The sequence below is a fragment of the Elephas maximus genome, chromosome 2 (genome assembly GCF_024166365.1).
Source record: "Elephas maximus indicus isolate mEleMax1 chromosome 2, mEleMax1 primary haplotype, whole genome shotgun sequence".
Lineage (NCBI taxonomy): Eukaryota > Metazoa > Chordata > Mammalia > Proboscidea > Elephantidae > Elephas > Elephas maximus.
The window spans coordinates 57,986,591-58,001,223 of record NC_064820.1 but is presented as its reverse complement, the minus strand read 5'-3'; positions in this window follow the sequence as shown (position 1 = coordinate 58,001,223).

Here is a 14,633-nt window from a genome sequence, read left to right as displayed (position 1 = left end):
CATCACAGTCACTGGGTCTGCCGTTCAGAACTAGAGACTGGGGAGAGAATGACATCCTTTTAAGCAGTCAATAATTGGTCCTGCATTTTCTTAATTCAAATATGTTTTGCCAATTTCATGGGTTGAATTGTGTCCCTCCAAAATATGTGTCAACTTGGTTAGGCCATGATTCCTAGTATTGTGTGGTTGTCCTCCATTTTGTGATTGTACTTTTATGTTAAGAGGATTAGGGTGAGATTGTAATACCACCCTTACACAGGTCACCTCCCTGGTCCAATGTAAAGGGAGTTTCCCTGGGGTGTGGTCTGCCCCACATTTTATCTGTTAAAAGATAAGAGAGAAAAGGAAAGAGAAGCAAGCAGAGAGTTGGGGACCTCATACCACCAAGAAAGAAGCACCAGGAGTAGAGCACGTCCTTCGGATCTGGGGTCCCTGCACCTGAGAAACTCCTCGACCATGGGAAGACTGAGGACAAGGACCTTCTTCCAGAGCCAACAGAGAGAAAGCCTTCCCTTGGAGGTGATGTCTTGAATTTGGATTTTTAGCCTACTATACTGTGAGGAAATAAATTTCCTTTTGTTAAAGGCATCCACTTCTGGTATTTCTGTTATAGCAGCACTAGATGACCAAGACATCTGGGGTGTGACCTACACTACCTTTTATCTTACAATAGATAAAAAGAAAGGGAAGCAAGCGGCCAGAGGGGGACCTCACACCACCGAAAAAGCAGTGCTGGGAGCAGAGTACCTCCTTTGGACCTGGGATTCCTGTGCAGGAAAGCTCCTAGTTCAGGGGAACATTGATGAGAAGGCTGTCAGAGACAGAAAGACTTCCCCTGGAGCTGACACCCTGAATTTGGATTTTAGCCTACTTTACTGCGAAGAGGAAACCCTTGTGGTATAGTGGTAAAATGCTACGGCTGCTAACCAAAGGATCAGCAGTTCAAATCCACCAGGTGCTCCTTGGAAACTCTATGGTGCAGTTCTACTCTGTCCTATAGGGTCGCTATGAGTCAGAATTGACTCAACCACAATGGGTTTGTTATTTTTTGTTTTTTTCTAACTGTGAAGAAATTAATTTCTCCTTGTTAAAGCCATTCACTTATGGTATTTTTGCTATTGCAGCACTAGTTGACTAAGACAGCCGTTATTCCCACAAACTAATAAATATATCACCAAGTTGCTGGTATTTTGTCAACTACACTCCATTTCCCAGATGTCTTCACATTAAACCATTTAACAGATACTTATGTAAATTAGGTAAGTTTTTGACCTCCAGAAACTCACACTTTAGTGAGTACATGTTGCAAACTGGGAGCTTCTGTGTGGTACAAAGAGTTAATACACTTAGCTGAAAGGTTGGAGGTTCAAGTCTACCCAGAGGCACCTTAAAAGAAAGGCCTGGCAATTTACTTCTGAAAACTTCTGAAAATTTAGCCATTAAAAATCTTATGGAGCACAAGTCTACCCTGACACACATGGGGTTGCCATGAGTCATGTGCAAATAATAGCCACCAAATGAAATGCTAAAAGTGTTAACAATCCTTCTCTGTAATCAAGTTACCTAGTTCTAAAAAAAAAAAGCCATCAACCAAATTCTGGTACACAAACACTTATTTACTAACTATTTATTAGTAAGCTGGAAAAAAATGTATTTCATGGAACTTTGCATGCAAGATTCACTCAAGACAACTGCCAGGGTTACTGAGGGAGAATTCTATCATCCTATAGCAAACATAAGACAACCAGAATGCTCCAGAGTTCACAGCCAGATCCCAGGACCATTTTAGGACTTATACTAAGGCATCATTCAGGTCATAAGCTTAACTGGACACTTAACCCTTATTCGTGCAAGGGTGGAAAGTCTCTCTAAACTATTTTAATGAACCTATGTCTGTTGCATATCTTTATTTTCACCAAGAAGATCCCATTTCCAACTTCCTTTATGTTAATCAACATGCCACCAATTTCACCAGTAAAATAAAAACAATTTTAACATTAATAAAACTATTAGCAAAGGCCCCAAGTGTCTGTCAATTTGTCATACTATGGGGGCTTGTGTGTTGCTGTAATTGCATGCAAATAAAATTCTGCTGAAGATCATTCAAAAGTGGTTGTAACAGAACTGACAGAAATTTAAGCCAAATTCAGAAGATGACATGGAACCAGGGATATGATTGCTGATGTCAGATGGATCTTGGCTGAAAGCAGAGAATACCAGAAAGATTTCTACCTGTGTTTTATTGAATATACAAAAAGCATTCAACTGTGGGGATCATAACAAACTATAGATAGCATTGTGAAAGATGGGAATTCCAGAACACTTAACTGTGTTTGTGAGGAACTTATACATAGATCAAAAGGCAGTCATTGGAACAGAACAAGGGGATACTGCATGGTTTAGAGTCAGGAAAGTTGTGCATCAGGGTTGTATCCTTTCACCAAACAAATCACCAACTTCATACACAAAGAGGCCCCATATAAGCAAAGCGCTACTGAAAAAGAACAAAATGGGAGGCCTCATACGATCTGATTTCAGAACATATTACATTGCCAGGGTAGTTAAAACAGCCTGTTACCTGTGCAATAACAAACACATAGACCAGTAGAGCAGAATTAAGAACCCAAATGTAAATTCATCCACTTGTGAGCAGCTGATACTTGATGAAGACCTAAAGTCTGTTAATTGGGGAAAAGATAGTCTCTTTAACAAATGGTGCTAGCATAACTGGATATCCATCTGCAAAAAAATGAAACAAGAACCATATCTCACACTATGCACAAAAAGTAACTCAAAATGGATCAAAGACCTAAAACGATAAAGATCATGGAAGAAAAAATAGGGACAATGCTAGGAGCCCTAATACATAGCATAGACAGTATACAAAACATTACTAATAATGCACAAATACCAGAAGAGAAACTAGATAACTAGGAAGCTCCTAAGAATCGAACACTTATACTCATCCAAAGACTTCACCAAAAAATAAAAAAGACAACCTACAGAGTGGGAAAAAAATTTTTTGCTACAACAAATCCCATCAGCATCTAATCTCTAAAATCTACAAGATACTGCAAAACCTCAACAACAGAAAGACAAATAACACAATTAAAAATGGTCAAAGAATATGAACATGTACTTCACCAAAGTATACACTCAGGCAGATAACAGATACGTGAGGAAATGCTCATGATCATTAGCCATTGTCATTGTCGTTCTTAGGTGCCGTTGAGTCAGTTCTGACTCAGCGACCCTATGCGCAACAGGAGGAAACACTGCCGGGTCCTGCACCATCCTTACAATCATTGTTCTCCTTGAGCCCATTGTTGCAGTCACTGTGTCAATCCATCTTGTTGAGGGTCTTCCTCTTTTCTGCTAACTCTATACCAAGCATGATGCCCTTCTCCAGGGACTGATCCCCCCTGACAACATGTCCAAAGTATGTAAAACGCAATCTCACCATCCTCGCTTCTAAGAAGCATTCTGGTTGTACTTCTTCCAAAACAGATTTGTTCCTTCTTTTGGCAGTCCATGGTATATTCAATATTCTTTGCCAACACCACAATTCAAAGGCATCAATTCTTCTTCAGTCTTCCTTATTCATTGTCCAGCTTTTGCATGCATATGATGCTATTGAAAATACCATGGCTTCGGTCAGGCACACCATAACCTTCAAGGTGACATATTTGCTTTTAAAGAGGTTCTTTGCAGCTTTTTTGCAGCAGATTTGGTCAGTGCAATGTGTCTTTTGATTTCTTGACTGCTGCTTCCATGGGTGTTGATTGTGGATCCAAGTAAAATGAAATCTTTGACAACTTCAATCTTTTCTCCATTTATCATGATGTTGCTTATTGGTCCAGTTGTGAGGATTTTTGTTTTCCTTATGTTGAGGTGTAATCCATACTGAAGTCTGTGGTCTTTGATCTTCATCAGTAAGTGCTTCAAGTCCTCTTTACTTTCAGCAAGCAAGGCTGTGTCATATCTGCATATAGCAGGTTGTTCATGAGTCTTCCACCAGTCCTGATGACCCGTTCGTTCTTCTTCATACAGTCCAGCTTCTCAGATTATGTGCTCAGCATACAGTTTGAATAGGTATGGTGCAAGGATACAACCCTGACTCACACTTTTCATGACTTTAAACCAATAAGTATCCCCTTGTTCTGTCCAAACAACTGCCTCTTGATCTATGTACAGGTTCCTCATGGGCACAATTAAGTGTTTTGGAATTCCTGTTCTTCTCAGTGTTTTCTTTGTTATGATCCACACAGTCGAATGCCTTTGCACAGTCAATAAAACACAAGTAAACATCCTTCTGGTATTGTCTGCTTTCAGCCAGGATCCATCTGACATCAGCAATGATATCCCTGGTTCCACGACCTCTTCTGAATCCAGCTTAAATTTCTGGCAGTTCCCTGTCGATATGCTGCTGCAGCCACTTTTGAATGATCTTCAGCAAAATTTTGCTTGTCTGTGATATTAATGATATTGTTTGACAATTTTTGCTTTTGGTTGGATCACCTTTTTTGGAATAGGCATAAATATGGATTTCTTCAAGTCAGTTGGCCAGGAAGCTGTCTTCCAAATTTCTTGGCATAAACAAGTGAGCACGTCCACTGTTGTATCTGTATGTTGAAACATCTCAATTGATATTCCATCAATTCTTGGAGCTTTGTTTTTCACCAGTGCCTTCCGTGCAGCTTGGACTTCTTCCTTTAGTACCATTGGTTCCTGATCATTAGCCATTACAGAAATGCAAATCCAAACTACAATGAGATACCCTCTCACCCAAACAAGGCTAGTGTTAATCCAAAAAAACACAAAATAATAAATGTTGGAAAGGTTGTGGGGAGGCTGGAACACTTATACACTGCTGGTGGGAATATAAAATGGTACAACCACTTCGGAAATCAATTTGGCACTTCCTTAAAAAGCTAGAAATGGAAGTACTGTAAGAACCAGCAATCCCATTCCTTGGAATATATTCTAGAGAAATAAGAGTCATCACACAAGTAAATATATGCACACCCATGTTCAATGAAGCACTGTTTACAATAACAAAAAGATGGAAACTACCAAGTTGCCCATCAACAGATGAATGGATTAACAATTATGGTATATTCACACAATGGAGTACTACTCAACGATAAAGAACAATGATGAATCTGTGGAACATCTCGTAACATGGATGAATCTGGAAGGCATTATGCCAAGTGAAATAAGTCAGTTGTAAAAGGACAAATATTGTATGAGATCACTATTTTAAGAACTCAAGAAAAAGTTTAAACACAGAAGAAAACATTATTTGATGTTTATGAGGGTGGGGAGAGAAGGGGAGGGATATTCACTAATTAGATAGTAGACAATTATTTTAGATGAAGGGAAGGACAACACACAATGCTGGGGAAGTCAGTACAACTGTACTAAACAAAAAGCTAAGAAGTTTTCTGAATACAACCAAAAACTTCGAGGGACAAAGTAGCAGAGGCAGGGGTATGGGGACCATGGTTTCAGGGGACATCTAGGTCAACTGGCATAATGAAGTGCATCCCACTTTGGTGAGTGGTGTCTGGGGTCTTAAAAGCTAGAAAGCAGCCATCTAAGATGCATCAATTGGTCTAAACCCACCAGAGAGTCCATCAGCCTGAGACCGGAAGAACTAGATGGTGTCCGGCTACCACCAATGACTACCGTGACAGGGAACACAACAGAGAATCCCTGATGGAGCAGGAGAAAAGTGGGATGCAGATCTCAAATTCAAGTAAAAAGACCATACTTAATGGTCTGACTGAGACTGGAGGGACCCCGGAGGACACGGCTCTCGGACCCTCTGTTAGCTCAAAACTAAAACCATTCCTGAAGCCAACTCTTCAGATAAAGATTAGACTGGACTATAAGACAAAAAATGATACTGTTGATGAGTGTGTTTCTTAGCTGAAGTACACACATAAGACTATGTGGGCAGCTCCTGTCCGGAGGTGAGATGAGAAGTGCAGAGGGGGACAGGAGCTGGCTGAATGGACGTGGGAAATACGCGATGGAGAGGAAGAGTGTGCTGTCACATTATAGGGAAAGCAACTAGGGTCACATAACAATGTGTGTACAAGTTTTTGAATGAGAAACTGACTTGAATTGTAAACTTATACTTAAAGCACAATAAAAAAGAAAACAAAAAATCATCACAACTGGCCAATAAGCAACCTCATAATAAACGGAGAAAAGATCAAAGTTGTCAAGGGTTTCATTTTACTTTGTTCCACAATCAACACCTATGGAAACAGCAGTCAAGAAATCAAATGATGCATTTCAGTGGGCAAATCTGCTGTGAAAGACCTCTTTAAAGTGTTAAAAAGCAAAGACATCACCTTGAAGACTGAGGTGCATCTGACCCAAGCCGTGGTTTTTTTGATTACCTCATATGCATGCAAAAGCTGGACAATGAATAAGTAAGGCCGAAGAAGAACTGATACCTCTGAATTACGGTGTTGGTGAAGAATATTGAATATACCATGGACTGCCAAAAGAATGAACAGATCTGTCTTGGAAAAAGTACAACCAGAATATTTCTGAGAAGCAAGGACGGCGAGGCTCTGTCTCAGTCTGGACATGTTATCAGGAGGGATCAGATCAGTCCCTGGAGAAGAACATTATGCTTAGCAAAGTAGAGCGTCAGCGAAAAAGAGGAAGACCCTCAATGAGATGGACTGACACAGTGGCTGCAACAATGGGCTCAAGCACAGCAACAATTGTGAGGATGGAGCAGGACCAGGGAGTGTTTGGTTCTGTTTTACATAGGGTTGCTATGAGTCGGAAAGGACTCGAGGGCACCTAACAACAACATTAGCAAAGCACTCAGTATTTCAAGATATGAATAACAGAAGTGCTTTCCCTCTGGCTTGTGCATTCTTGATTAGAGTCTGGAAACATTTGGTTAGAGCATAAACTAGGAGATACACGTGATATCCCACTGTATATTCAGAAATATTTAAAAATAAATAACAGATGTCTTAAGATTGCATCAGACTCTAAAACTCATTGTGATACAATGCAGTAATTCCTCTAAGAGGAGTATGACAACAAGGAGAAACGAGTGATTAACTCCGCCTGGGAAAAAAAAAAAAAAAGGGACCAGAATATTCTCACAGAGGAGGTGACCCGTGCTGAGTTTTAAAGATTAGGAATGCATCAATTAGGCAGATTTGGGGGACACCTGGCAAAGGCAAATAACATGGGCATGAGCACAGGGGACTAAGAAGTTAGTCAGAGGTGGGTAGCCTGCCTGGTAGGAACCCTGGTTGTGCAATTGATAAGAGCTCAGTTGCCAACCAAAATGTCTGTGGTTCAAACCCACCAGCTGTTCCACTGAAGAAAGATATGGCAGTCTGCTTCTGAAAGAACTCTGTGGAAACCCTGTGGGGCAATTCTCCTCTGTCCTATAGGATCACTATGAGTTGGAATTGACTCAATGGCAATGGGTTTGGGTAGACTGCCTGACATTTAAATGGAAGAGTCAGGCTAGATGCATAGCCAGGATCTAGATAACAAAGAGCCTCCTAGATCCTGCTCAAGAATTTGCTCTTTACCTGATATGCATCAGAAGTGAGACAAAAATCCATTACCTGATCCATTTTTGGTTCAGCACATGGATCTCCATACTACTAGGCCAAGGAAGATTCAATGAAACTCAGGCTTCTTTTCCAAATCTTTCATAAAAATCAAAGTGAAAAGACTGTACTTCCTAGAGTCATTTACTGGGTGACTTGGACAAGATTTTAATATTTGATACTCAGAGTCCTCAACTGTAAAATGGGGATAATTATACAGGTTTCCTTGCTATCTGAAAGCACAGCATTCCTATGAAACTTTTTGTAAGCCAAGATGGTGTAAAGTGAAGAAGCAATTAACATTAATTTATGTGGGAAAAAAATAACCTATCAAATCATACCAAATAACAAGTAAAACCCTTATGAGCTCTCTTTGGTTTTTCTGATACCTTAGAACACATTTTGCTAAAAAACATTTTGCTAAGGGATGCACAAAATAAATCCAGATGTTCACAGACACGGTTCAAAGTTATGGCGGCTTGATGCTGAGATGCTGAGTGTAGTTCCTGGGAAAGTAGCGTGGGGAAGCCACTTTCGCTGCTGCTCACAGTGTGCACTGCCTCTTTAACGGCTTGCTGTAAAACAAATAATGAATGTTATTTCTGCTTTTCATCTTTTTTCGTAAAAGCAAAAATCCTCTTCTGATATCTTTTGGTTAGCGCAAACAGGTACTAATGTAATTCTTTTGTAAAAGCGAAGTGGCATAAAGCAAACTATTGAAAAGTGGGGAGACCTGTAACTCCTTCTTGGGACAAAAGTGGGGAGACCTGTAACTCCTTCTTGGGACTATTGTTATGAACATTAAATATTAAGTTGGTGCTTAAGACAGTGCCTGGTACAGAGCAGATGCTCAACTAATTTTGTTTTATTTCTATGTCTTTCAAATCTTTCTCATTATTTTTCCTTGTTTATAAATTCTTAAAAAGAATAATACCTGTTGTTATTATTATTAAAGTAGTCCTTTTTCTCACTACAACTAGAGATTACCAGTCACTAACCTTGTGCCATAAATCTTACTCTAAACATTTTAAAATGTAGGAGTTTAGCTCTGAGCCTTCTGACCCTAATAAAACTTCATAGGCCACTCTTAATCTGCCTGCTAGTCTTATCAGGGTGAGGCTCTCTTTTGGTTTCCAGCAAGGCATAGCTTTCTATTTCTAGTCCCAGACCCAACAAAAGAATCGCAGATTCCAGCTCTAAGACTTTCTTTTTTTTCTCTTTGGTATCTAATATACCACACCCCCAGGCCTTTGATAACCAAAATTGCCACTCTGAACAAAGTTGAACTTTAATGTCCTTGCCAACTTTTCTTGCAGGAGAAGCCCTCTTTTTCTAATGAAAGTTCATCAGCCCTAACCGGATTTTCAGTGAAGACCCCTCCCAGGGCATTCCCTCAAGCATTTTCTCATCTCATACAGCTCTTCTTCCCCTAAAAAAAAAAAAAAAAAGCAAATTTGGGTCCTTAAAAGAGGGCTTTGCCCTCTTTTCTTACTGATTGGTTGAAGCAATTCTAAACTCAGGTTTTTTTTTAAACTTTTCTTCTAAATTTTATATATTTCATTGTTGTTGTTGAGGATATACACAGCAAAACATACACCAAGAGCTTGTACATGTGCCATTTAGTGAGGTTGATTACATTCTTTGAGTTCTGAAGCCATTCTCATCCTCATTTTCAGAGCTGTTCCTCCTTCATTAACATAAACTCACTACCCCCTAAGGTTCCTATCTAATCTTTTGAGTTACTGTTGTAAATTTGATTCCATAAAGAAAAAAAAAAAACATTGCCCTCAATTCCAACTCATAGCAACTCTGTAGGACAGAGTAGAACTGCCTCATAGAGTTTCCAAGGAGCAGCTGGTAGACTCAAACTGCCAACCTTTTGGTTAGCAGCCGTAGCTCTTAACCACTGTGACACCAGGGCTGCTAATCCCATATAGATGTCTTTATAAGAGCAAAATGCTCAAGGCAGACCTTTTTAACTAGTTAAGCTAAACTATAGTTTTAAGATGACTTTAGGGGATATTTTTGGTTTAAGGTTTAAAGATTATCTCAGGGCAATAGTTTCAGGGGTTCCTCCACTCTACATGGCTCCAGAAAGTCTAGAGTCCATGAGAATTTGAAATTCTGTTCTGCATTTTTCTCCTTTTGATCAGGATTCTTCTATGGAATTGAGACAGATAGGGTTAGCTGTGCTGGCGGAACAAAAAAGCTATTAAAAGATTACCATCTAGAAGTTGGGTAAACAGGAACCACAACCTGTCAACATGAGATAAGGTTGAAACAACCCGTGAATTACTATCTCTTTCTTAGTGTTTTTTCTAGTCCCTTCCCCCTTTACAGGCTCCTACATGTGCAGAAGAACAAAGTGTGACTGCTGTTAAACCTTCCTTAGCCCTCCAAAGATGGTGATGTGGTGCCGAAGATCAAGCATGCTTGCGCTATATCCCATAATAAGTGATGCTAAGGGCTGCCAAGAGGACTCCATCTTGAATACCAGGAGGTTCCATTTTGGAACCTGATGTGCATGCAACCTAATTAACATGCACCGCCATTCTGAGACGTACCCACCCCTTGAAAGAAACCCACTAAATATTCATTACTCTATTGTCTCCACAGAACCCATATAAGCCCTAGTCTTGCTTCCCTTTTTGAGTCAGCCTTTTGGAAAGGCTTAATCCCCTGCCGACTCGTTTTGCTTGACTCAAACAAAATACAGCTTGCTGAAGATAAAGTTTGTCTTTCACATGTATTCTTACTCGGGAAAAGGCAAGGATGCTTCGTGTTAGATTGGTGATTGGTAACAGAATCTTGGATCAAAATTGAACTCATATTTTAAAGAGCCACTTCCTGCTTTCCTCCCAGAAGTTAACACTTTAATCTGGGGGCAGCAAGCTGCAGTCATCAGCATTTTGAAGCAGATTTTAAATGCCTATAAGTTTGGCCTCTGTTCCTCAGCAGTTTGCCATTGACCCCAGCCTTCCCAGTGATGGCACAGCCCCTGCATGGCACACGGTTACCCTCCTGCTCTGGAAGACATCTAGGTAGCCCTTATCCCAGGCTTGCCCTTATAACCCATTGTCATGTTATAGGCAGCTTATTGCATTAGCTATTTACTTAGGAGTCCCCTGAGTGGTGCAAATGGTTAACATGCTAAATGGCTAACTAACAGGTTAGAGGTTTAAGTCCACCCAGGGGCACCTCAGAAGAAAGGCCTGGCAATCTACTTCTGAAAAACCAGCCATTGAAAACCCTATAGATCACAGTTCCACTCCACCATACATGGAGCTACCATGAGTCGAAATTGATTCCACAGGAACTGGTTTTGTTTTTTGTTTTTGCTTTGCTTTTGGCAAGGCCAGGAATGTTTAATATATCATGAAGTTTTGTTCTGGAGGGGGATGAGGAGGGAGAAGAAAAGAAGTCTCTGATCATAGGCCTAGATTAGATGTCCTTGGGTAAGGAGTCCAGTGGCTAGGGGTTAGAGGTGGCAGCAGCACGTGACGCTGATGGAGAGTAACACTGATTGTAGAGATTGCTTCCCTTCCCCTCCACCAGACCCAGTGTTTGCTCCTGGTAAAAACCTCAATAAAGACAGCCCTTGACCAGGGCCTCAGTGACATTGGAGAAGGAAGAGCCCCGGACCCATGGCTGCAGGGCTCTGGAAAACAGAGACAAGCTTCGTCATTTCTTGTAGCCTGGAAATTAAGAATTTCATTTTCTGGTATTTATGGCAAATGTAAACCCCAATTCATTTGCCCATAAGGTCCAAGTTTAAAATCCCAGCTCTCAAGAGGAGAAATTGGAAAATAATTTGCTCCTCAATTGCTCCTCTGGCAAGATCACAACCTAAACAGTCCTCATTAGGAACAGTTCATTACTGACAATACTAATAATAATTAACGATGAATGGAATAAGTGCAAATAGAGTCCTTGCTTACAGTGGCTTCTGGGGATAAATATCTCTGGTAATCAAAGCTCAAATTATGTATTTTGCAAAAGGTTGCTCCAGAGTCCTTAACTCCCCCCAGTATTATAACACTCACAGACTTTTTCTTCCTCCACACCCCCACCCCTTTTCCTTTCTGTTACAGGTAAGACCCTGTAAGAGTGGGGTTTATGTCTTCAGGAATAAATCAAAGGAGTTAAAAATTGAAACATTTTGGAGATATCTGGAGCTACCATTTTAGTCAGGCAAGTCAAATAAAAAATAGGAGTCAGTAGGCACAATCTCCTAGCTTGCACCCTCTTCCTCCTCTTCCTTAAGTTTTTTCTGGGGGAAAAAAAAGTGCATTTCTGGAAAGGCATCCCAGACACCAGTAGTCACTGAAAGCCACGGAATCTAGAAGAAATATTACCTGGTAGAGTAATGGACAGCAGGCTACACTGGAGCCTGCAGTGTAATGTGGGGGGCAAGGGTCCATGGGTGTTTTGGATGTAAAACCAAAGTCATGTTCAAGAGACAGGAGGTGGGGAATTCTCTCCTGGGTTTGTAAAGGACCCCTTCAGGAGTGGTGTTTTCTACTGTGGTCTGGGGACCAACTGGATGATGTTCAAAAAGGACCAGAATGATTTTTAAGAGAGGAGGATCTGATGTATTTAAAATGCTTCTCTCTAGGGGAAATGGGTCTTATCACGGGAGCAGCAGGAGGCTGAGGCTGACAGACTCCTCATCAGTCCAACTCAACACTTGGAATGTAAGAAAAGATTATGGGTGAAAATGCTGTTAGGGAGGGGATAAAAGAAGGCAGGAGTGGGGTGAACTTAACTTGTATGGAGTGACCATTAGACACCCAATCTGTTTAGACCCTGATTCCAGTGGATGGTCACCATAGAAAGCAACCAAGAAAGCCATAAATTCAGTCAAAAGACAATTCTGTAGTTCCCTAAAGAAACAACCAGACAATGTTAGGGAAATCTGGTTAACTCCTTGACTAATAAAATCAAATTATTAATGGATTGCATTTCTAAATAGCTTGCATTTTTATATTCCCCTCTACCAGGGCCCACACATCTGTCAGTTTGCCGTACTGTGGGGGCTTGCATGTTGCTGTGATGCTGGAAGCTATGCCACCAGCATTCAAATACCAGCAGGATCACCTTTGCTGGGCAGGTTTCAACTAAGCTTCCACACTAAGACAGACTAAGAAAAAGGACCTGGCAGTCTTCTTCTAAAAAATAATTGGTCAGTGAAAACCTTATGAATAGCAGTGGAACATTATTTGATATTGTACCAGAAGATGAGCTCTTCAGGTTGGAAGGCACTCAAAATATGACTGGGAAGTGCAGCCTCCTCAAAGTAGAGTCAACCTTAAAAACGGTTGGAGTAAAACTTTCGAGACTTTCATTTGCTGATGTGACAGGACTCGAAATGAGAAGAAACAGCTGCAAACATCCATCAATAACAGGAACGTAAAATGTACGATGTATGAATCTAGGAAAATTGGAAATCACCAAAAATGAAATTGAAGGCATAAAGATTGATATCCTAGGCATTAATAAAGGCATTAGTGAACTAAAATGGAGTGGCAGTGGCCATTCTGAATCAGACAATCATATGATCTACTGTGCCAGTAATGACAAATTAAAGAGGAAAGGTGTCACATTCCTGGTCAAAAAGAACATGTCAAAATCTATCCTGAAGTACAACACTGCCTGTGATAGGATAATATCCATACATCCACAAGGACAACCAGTTAATATGACTATTATTCAAATCTGTACAGCAATCATTAAGGCCAAAGATGAAGAAACTGAAGGTTTTTACCAACTTTTCCATCTAAAATTGATCATACATGGTGAATTTGAGAAGTATTGATAATTTCTCGTGATTAGAATGTGAAAGCTGGAAACAAAGAAGGATTGGTGGTTAGAAAATGTGAACTTGGTAATAGAAATGATGGAATAACAGGAATTAAATAGACTACATTTTTTGGAAAGAGACAATAGAGAAGCTCAATATCATTAGTCAGAACAAGGCCAAGGGCTGACTGTGGAATAATCACTTGCTTTTTTTTTATATGTAAGTTCAAGATGAAGCTGAAGAAAGTTAGAACAAGTACACGAGAGCCAAAGTACGACCTTGAGTATATCAAAAATAGATTTGACACTTTAGACACCAATGACCGAAGACTGACCAGATGAGTTGTGGAATGACATCAGGGACATCATACTTGAAGAAAGCAAGAGGTTATTAAAAAGACAAGAAAGACAGAAAAGACTAAAATGAGTGTCAGAAATGACTCTGAATATTGCTCTTAAACGTCGAGTAGCTAAAGTAAATGGAAAAAGGATGAAGTAAAAGAGCTGAATAGAAGATTCCAAAGGGTGGTTTGAAAAGGCAAAGTAAAGTATTATAATGACTTGTGCAAAGACCTGAAGTTAGAAAACCAAAAGGGAAGAACACTTGGCATTTGTCAAGCTGAAAGAACTGAAGAAAAATTCAAGCCTTGAGTTGCAATACTGAAGGATTCTACCTTAGAAACAAGGATGCCAAGACTTTGTTTCACATACTTTGGACATGTTATCAGGAGGGACCAACCCCTGGAGAAGGACATGTTTGGTAAGGTAGAGGGTCAGTGAAAAAGAGGAAGACCCTCAACAAGATGGATTGACACAACGGCTGCAACAGTGGGCTCAAATGTGATAACAATTGTGAGAATGGTACAGGACTAGGCAGTATTTCGTTCTTTTGTGCATAGGGTTGCTATGAGTCAGAACCAACTTGATGGTAGCTAAGAACAACAGCCAGGGCTACAACAAGGATTGCTAGCCACTCGCCCGTTGTTGTTAGCTGCCCTCGAGTCAGCTTCCCACTCATGGTGAATTCATGCACAATGGAACTAAATGTATTACCCTGCAAACGTGCCTAAATCAAGGAAATGCCAGGGATTTTGCTACTTCCTTGAAATTAAGAAGGAAAATATATAGAAAAAACAAATACAAGTTAATGTTTCAATGCATTACCATACCACAATAATACTATGTGGCTTAGGGTAGATACCTCAATAATGTTATGTCAACCTTGCATCATAT